The sequence below is a fragment of the Stegastes partitus genome, unplaced genomic scaffold (genome assembly GCF_000690725.1).
Source record: "Stegastes partitus isolate 25-593 unplaced genomic scaffold, Stegastes_partitus-1.0.2 Scaffold592, whole genome shotgun sequence".
NCBI classification, from domain to species: Eukaryota; Metazoa; Chordata; class Actinopteri; family Pomacentridae; genus Stegastes; species Stegastes partitus.
In genome coordinates, this window is record NW_007578323.1 from 156,421 (window position 1) to 165,110 (window position 8,690).

Consider the following 8,690-nt stretch of genomic DNA (forward strand, 5'->3'; position numbering starts at 1 on the left):
TTTGACATTTGGCTGTTTCCTGGACATTTCAGGTTGTCGTAGATGAGAAGTTGTAGAGAACCTGTGGTATTTTTGGTACATGTTCACGTGTAATGAGTAGATTTTGGTGCTGAAAGATGGAAACAGTTCACCACTTGTTCATGCCTTTCCATTGGTATGTCAGCGTGGAATTGAGGCCTCGTCCACACGTAGCAGGTATCCAACAAGACATTTTTTCTACGATTCGTCCTGTCATCCACACAAAAGCTCAGATTTACGGCATTAAAAACCGATTCTTTCGGAAACCAAAGTGAAGATTTGTGAATCCTCCATTTATGCTTCTGCATGTGGACGTCAATAACCGGGTTTTAGTTTCCAAACGTTACTGCCTGAAAAAAATATGTTCTTACATCACATATGCGACCTGTGTTTATATTTGGAAACAGCGTGGACGCCCTCAGAACTGTGTTGTCTCTGGTCCAGGCCCAGATACCGCTCCACGTACAAGAACACAGGCGAAGGACGACGGTTATTTTACGATGTCAAGAGACGGAAGCTTACTCTGACTGGATAGGATTTGGGGAACTACTGCCACCTAAAGGTTTGGCATGTTTATGAATGTGCTTAACAACACAGTTATGCGTTTAGGTGTGGATGAGTTTTTTTTTCTAAAAACGAGGTGGTGTGTAGGTGGGAGGATGTTGTGTTTTATGAAAACCCTGCTACATGTGGACAAGGCCTGAGACTTGCGGTATTCAGAGTGATATGGAAATGTTGATCCGTCCATGTGCATTAACGTGAGCGGGGCGATCATTCAGACATAAAGCTGCTCAGATGTCGTCAGATGAACAGAACAGACTCTGAAATGGGCTTTCGTGACTGTTCACTTTGTCCCGGTGGACGCCTCGTGTCCTCTACCTCGGCCACCGCCGGCAGCCTTTTCTCTCCTTCTCCTCGTGTATCTGCCGGCGTCCTTGATTGCAGGAGTGGGATCAGGTGCGCGGGAGTCAGGCCACCGGCTGCCATTCATCACCACTCAACCCTGCCATGAATACCTGGCGACGCCGGAGCCGTTTCTGTGCGTTTGTGCCTTCTGTCTGCTCAGTGTTAAGTCACTGGAACAAAAAAGGCATTTTGGAAAACTCTCCAGAGTTTTGAGGAACACTTTTTTCTTTTTACAGTGACAGGAACTTATAACAGAGGGACATGGGAGACTTTTGGAAATGATGACGCAAACGCCCAGATTCACTTCCTGGTTTGGTCTTTTAGTCACTAATTGACTCGTCTGACTCACTAGATGTAGGCTGCAGGTATCAGCCTGCCGTCGGCCGTTCATTTTAGTCAGCTTTGTCCTCTCCTCTCACTGCTTTCAAAAATCCTTTCACTTCAGGAAACAACTGGCTTGTGCAGTAAGGTAGGTCTACTTGTTTTTTTTTCTTCTTTTTTGGTTAATTTGGTTAATTATGTTCCACCACAACAATCTCAGCCGGCACTATTTCGAGGAAACACCAAAGCCAAAGATCAACAGGATGAAATGATAATGAGGTGAAACTAGTTCCTGACCTTCCCTGATGTGTCACAAGCCTGTCATGTGACTCTACAACTAGGAATGTGCACTGTATGGTCATGCATTATCACTTTTTAGGTGTATTTGTCTGTATTATTCTCATCTGGATGGAGGTTTTGTGTTTTCAAGCACTGTTTAAAAATGGGAAGGTGTAATTGTGGACAGTCCTCTTCATTGGCTTTTCTACCTTCTTGCTAATACCTGTTTCCGTCCACCTGAAGCATTCCCTGGTCCGACTGCTGCCACTGTCTCCCACCTACCTCGCCTCCAGCCCTCTCTGAATCTCCTCCGTTGCCTTCAGCCTGTAAACTCACTCTATCTCGCTCCCCTCTGCAGCCATCCCCCCCTCGTGTTGCTCGGCCTCCTTTCCTTGTCACCGGCAGCTCAGTCCCTGCTCCCCTCCGGCCATCAATCACCTCCATTCCCTGCTTCAAATTACCAGCCCCGATACAAAACAATCCTGCACGTGGTTTCTCTGACAAGCCTTAACGGGATGGAGGCTCGTGTTGAGAATGCAGTCGCTAACCCTCCCTCCTCCTCCTCCCTCCTTAAATCAAAAGTTTAGCGACCGCTTGTTCCCTGTTGGAAAGTTCAGTTGGGTAACTCGGTGGTGGACGTTTCCATTGCAGCGTACACCAACTTGCTTTAACCCCTGTTGTGTTCTGATCCCAGATGGTTTAGGTTGCTTTGAACTGCTCCTCTCAGAGTTTCAGATTTTTTTTTAATTCATTATTAGAACACTGCCAGACATCTTCGCATGCAGAGCTCAGATCTCCGCCATAGCAGGGGGTACGCCGAGTCCCCACATGGAGAAAACTAGTCCCGGCGCAGAAATTCTAAAGGGAATTTATTTGCGACAGAACAAACATTATAGTACACAGACAGTATTTTTAAGCGTGAACTGGTTAGTGGACACATGCAGAGTTTTAACCTAGTTTTATTTTCCAAAATTATTTTTTTAACTTTCAACTCTAAACCTTTTAAACTCCCTGATCTTACTTTGAACTATGCAAATCATCCTTTTTATGGAAGACAATTTTTTCAAATCTTAAAAACTGGAACTTGGGTAATGCTAAGTAGATCTTTTCAATAGTCTGTGCTCATTTGAAGACTTTGTATATTAGTACATATTATATTATAAGTAATGTACACATGTATTCTCAACAGAAACTCTTTTTGTTTTTTCCAAAGCATTAGCAACAGTGCTTGACCTTCCTGGTTGAAGCTGAATGCTACATATGGAATTACACACAAGTTAGCAAAAGGTTAGTTTAGCTATCAGTGGAAATGGGGGGAAAAAAAACAATGGTCTAATATTTTACCTTCCATAAAACGTGTTTCCGACATTGCCAGGCTAGTTGTTTCCTAATTTTCTAGTATTGCATTAGCTTAGCTTAGCATCATCATTGGCTAATCACTATACTTGAGTCGATCCTCTCATCTACAGTAACTCTTAGTCACGTGGACACAGACGTCCTAAACTCATCTTCCTCTTTGTTATTTGTGGCAGCCATGTTAGCTACAGGTAAGCAAAGCTAATTTAGAATTGGGGAAACCAGCACTGAGTCCATCCTGACAAGTCCAGAAAATCATCATTGCTGGCAAAATAATTGTTCAATACCCTCCATAAAACCACTTGTGTTTTCACAGATCTTGTTTCTCCTCAGCTTCCAGTCTTGCAGTTAGCTTAGCTTAGCATCAACAAGCTAAGTTGCTGTTTGTGCAATGACCTGTCCCATGTAATGCCTTCAGATGGAAGTCATATGAGCTTGTGATTACGTAGACAAGATGCTTGGCATTCAAGTGGTATCCAACTTTAAACTGTGAGAATAGCAGTGCCAGGTAGCGGCAATACAACCTTTCACCTGTAGAGGCCACACAGGCTAACAGTTTAGCTCACTAAGAAGTGCATAATGTAATGTAGGAAATGCATGCACAGTATAAGATGGAGAAATTGGGGATATCGACACTGACTCTGATGAAAAACAACAGTTCAACCTACAATTCACTGGAATAAAATAACTTGTATTTCTGAAAATGTCCGCAAACACGTCACAACTCGTAACTCTAAATGTTTAGAAGCTTCCAGTGAACTGTGACCTAATCTAAAAGCACAACTCTGCAACTTATCCTACACTTCATGTGCATGGTGACCCGGGACTAGTTGTCTAACAGTCGTGTGGTTAAATGTAGCTACGGCTAGGCTAGCTAAAGTTTAGCTTGGATAACGGTGGAAAGCGAGGACCATGACAGCTCATCAGAAGATCATTGTAGGCAGGGAGGAGGTCAATACAATACCTTCCATGAAACCACTTATTCTATGCTCCGTGGCTTATCACCGTGTTGTGTTGCACATACAAAGACCGCTATTGTGTCCTCTTCCAGTTTATGATATTGAACTCTCCATATACAAAGAAAAACAGTTAGAGTATGTGTGGGAGCTGAAGGCCAGCGCTTTAATTAAAAACCAAAAAAGATTTTACACCGTAAAATACCTTCAGTGCATTAAACAGCAAATTGCAAATGCTTTAAATGCATAATTTTATGATGCCACATTACCCACCAACGACACGTGACAGAGGGGCTACCTTTACATCATTTCACACCACAGAAAAAAAAAAGCAGGTTGCATAAAAAACAATAAAAAAAATCAAGATGTGACAGAGCTTGCGTAGCCAACATTTTATTAAACACAGCTCGTCTTTGTGTCTCGTCCCCGAGGAGCGCGGAGCGAATTGAGAGATGTGTGAAGTTCAGGCGGGGAGCAGGAGTAGCTTCATGTCTCCCTTTAGGTTTCGGCTGACGGGGCTTTCAACAGACTGCTGGGATTAGGAGGCGACGGCGGAAGAAGACGGCAGTACTTCAAGTGGAATCAGGGATATCCTGCAGATGTATGTGTGTGTCCTCGCTGTCAGCAATCAGGCTGCCAACGCCGAGTCCTTTGTGTGTGTGTTCAGTCGGGGACATTAAATTGAGGAGCTGAATTGTGGGTTTCTGTATGAGCTGTGTTGTCCAGCTCTCTGCTTCCCACATCCAACACACACTCACACACACACACACACTCACACACACCTTCTCTTTCGCACTTCTGTCTCATCTAATTTGCAGGAAATCTAAGCAGCAGACAAATATGTCTCCTGACAAAGCATCTTGTTTTCTTGTTTCCTGCGCTTTTGCGTTGTCAGTTTCTCCTCATGTCGTTTCCTCCTTTCATTCCTCTGCTTTAATCTGCATTGTTGCGGTGATAGTTTGTGCTGTGTTGCATCAATTTTTTTGCTGCTCTCGTTCTCGCCGCCGCCGCCTCTCCTCATCTCAAACTAACAGTGCCACCCTGTGGTGAGGGAGAGATGGATGGGTTTAGAACATGACCGTCTGAGGGTTAACAGGACTTTATAAAGGCACTCAGCGGGTCCTAAATATTCCTGCTTTGTAGATTTATCTGCATTATTCATTCTATCCTTTATCACTCAGAGTGTCACAGTCCTGTAGTGTCATTATGAGACACTGTTGAGTTGTATTGTGACATTTTCTATGACAGCTGTCTGGAATTTAATTAATGCGTCACTGCTATATACAGTACAAGATACAGTGGCACGCTTCACTCTGTGAGGCCGCTGCAGTTAATTAAATGTCAATGAACGTTTTAGAGATGACAGTCAGCAACGGCCGCAAACGCGTAACTTCACATTTATAGCTTTAATTATTGCAAACGACACCAGCCGGCATGGCGTTTCTTTCACTGACGGGTACAAATCTTCCTCATGAACACATAAAACTCCCAGATTAAATAAAACAAAGTAATGAAAGGTCAGGGTTAACCCCTTCAGCCACCAAAGGGTAAGAATGAGTTGTGATGTTCCCATTTTTAAAGCCACTCTGGTCTGTTCGACAACAATCATCTACATGCAAAGTGCATCTTACAGGCATTATTTATGTAAATGGTGAGATGGTTTGCAGCGCACAGTCAGAACAGCTGAGGAGATCATCGGAGCCCCCCTGCCCTCCATCCAGGAACTGGACTCCAGTAGAACCAGGAAGAGGGAACATCATCACAGACTCCACTCATCCTGGTCATAAACTGTTCTCCCTCCTCCCCTCCGGCAGGCGAGTCCTGCAGACTAAAACCACCAGACACAAAAACAGTTTTTATCCCACTGCCATAACACTACTGAACAGCTGAGCCACTCCAGCCACAGCTGCTATTTGCACTAATGCACATATACCTTATTCTACTTAGATGTGTAAATTCTTGTATATATTTGTCTTATTATCTTGTTTTATTTTTTATTAATATTTATTGTATTTTATTCATTCTTTTCTTTCTGTAGTTATTTTATTTTATTTATTTATTTTTTAATTTTCCTATTCGTGCAAATTCCTAGGACGACACCAACAGCTGAAACCAAATTCCTTGTATGTTGTACGTACTTGGCCATTAAAGCTGATTCTGATTCTGGTCTGCACCGATATAGCGCTTTTACCCAAATCGCTCTGCAATGTGTTTCTCATTCACCCATTTACACACCAATAGCTGCCATGCAAGGTGCTGCCTGCCATTGGGAGCAACTTCAGGTTCAGTGTCTTGCTCAAGGGCACTTCGACTGTGGATGGAACCGCCAACCTTGCGATTGGAGGACAACCCACTCTACCACCTGAGCCACAGCCGCTCACGTGTATGTGTGTTACCACCATCTTCCATTCCCATTTTGAAATCTGAAACTCGTCATTCTGAAATGTGCAGCAAGTTCCTCTTTAATGATAGTGAAGCACCTTTATTGGTTGAGTTGGTTAGACATGGAGGAGAGTCATTTCTTGAGCTGCTTCGGCCTTAAAGGTACACTCAGTAATCTGCTAGCAGGTATTGAGAACTGTTAAACTAAGTTTTATTTGAAAAATAGGCTGTGTTTGCAAAAATAATCTCATTTTTGCCCCATCTTGACTATGCCTTGTATCCATGCATTAAGAGCCTGTGTAGGAGCAGGAGTATTTGCAAACTGTATAACGGTGGCGCCCTGTTCACTGTAAGTCATCTGTTCCAGGAGGCAGTTTACAAAAGAAATCACTGGCCCATGGACTTGTAAGGTGAGAGAATAGTTGTCTGAGTTTCCTGTGTGCGTGGACTAAAGAGTAAGTTAGAGTTAACACAAAATGCACCATCATGTAGTTGTCTCAGCCTACAGCCTGTGGGTCAGCATTAACTACAAAATCTGCACTCCTGCTGTCACTAATGCTAATAGACAACAGCAGTCCATTTCTGAAACAGAAAAAATACAAAATAAATTGTGCATACGTCTGTGAAGATTCTCAGTCATCCAGGTCGTGGTTATTCTCGTAGATTAATCGTAGCAACTTGAGTTTCTTGAAGACGTTCCACCTCTGATCTAAGAGGCTTCATCAGTTCTGACTGACTAGTTGGGAGTTCCAGATACTGATATCCTTAAGGAGCCGTTAACACCTGAGCTTCGGTTTCAACTGGGGGTTTGTTGGATATCTGGAACTCCCAACTAGTCAGTCAGAGCTGATGAAGCCTCTTGGATGAAATGTCTTCTAGGAACTCCAGTTGCTATGATTGAACTTTGAGTATAAACTGTGCATACATTAAAAGTATATTGCTTCTTCAGACATCATCGCTTTCTCCTTCCTCCAACAAATATTGGCTATCAGGTGAACAGTGTACATATAAAGACCAAAATAAGACCAAAGCAGGTAGAAAACAACATGCACGCTGCATAAAAAACCTTCATTCCTGTCATGAAATGCTTTTTGTATGTGACTTGATATGATGGCGTGCAGCATATTTAATCCAATTACTGCAAACAAACAAACAAACACAAAGCAGTAGAATTCTATATGTACTTTAACAGGACACCGCAGCAGTGTTGGGTAAGAACACAACAAACCTTCAGGCTGTTATCCTGTTTGTAGTAGAGAGAAAAAGAAAAGTCCCTTTCAGATATGCTACATGGACCTTTGCTGGGTTATTCAATCCACTAAAGTGACAGCATTCAGTCATTCAGACCCTTTTACATGAAGGTCAAGTGTCAGAAAGGCAGCTGACATGATGGCGATGAGCAGTTAGCTCTGGTGTGGACCCTCTTCGTGGTTTTTGCTGGTGTTACTGGAACAAAGCGACACCATCCTGTACCGAAATCACTGTCGTCGTTCCAATCCAGTAAAAGTCTGCAATGAAAACAGCCTCAAACATCAACATGCACTTTCATTTTTCTGTTGTTTTTTCCACCGACTTTGAGTTAAATGGCTCTCAAACACAAGACAGAGCGGTGAACTTGGACCACTTGGACGGCATAACTGGTAACCGGGAAGCTCATGTGAAACAGCAACAACAACAACAACAACGGTGAAGAAGTCTCAGCAGACTTTTGTTTTTAAGAGAGCTGAAAAGGCTCCCCCCATCAGCACAATGGGGAACGGTGCAATTTCATCAGCCCGCTACTGAAAGCATCCTCGCTGCCTTTGTAGCCGCGTGTTATGGCAACACTTCAGGTGAAAACAAGAAATATCGAGACAAGTGCATCAGAAATCACAGGCCACGAGCTCCCATCCGTTTGTGAGTTTTCTACCACTCAGCATTAGACGACGGGGCACAAGACTTCACAGGACTCACCTGGCAAAGCTTCTGTTTATTTTCCTGCTTTTATGAGGGGGGAAAACTTTAGAACTGAGACAGCCCGGCTGTTTACCTCGACTCCCAAGCACCACAGTGTTATTATTTTTATCTACAGAAAGCAGTAAAAAGTATGCATCACGCTTGTTTTATGGTGCCGATAGCGTCCCCTTGAGAATGCATGTTTTTAATATTTAAAGCCGTTTTATGCACAAAGTTTTTGTCGGAGTTTGACGACTTGTTTTTGTGTGCTCGAGCATTGTCCTGAGGATTCTGCTTTTTGTTTTATGTGAAAATAGCAATGAAAAATGTAATCTTTAATCTAGGACTCATCTGAAAAGCTCGTGCCTTGACAACACAATGACACGCCGAGCATCTGGCAGCAAACACAGCCGGCGCAGCGAAAGGCTGAAATAAAGATGTTTGCTGCCTAACAATGGATAATGTCAACTTGCTGACATTGTCGTCTTTTGTTGTGGGTTTGCTGCACAGCGCCAGGTGTTGGACAGTCTCTTTACA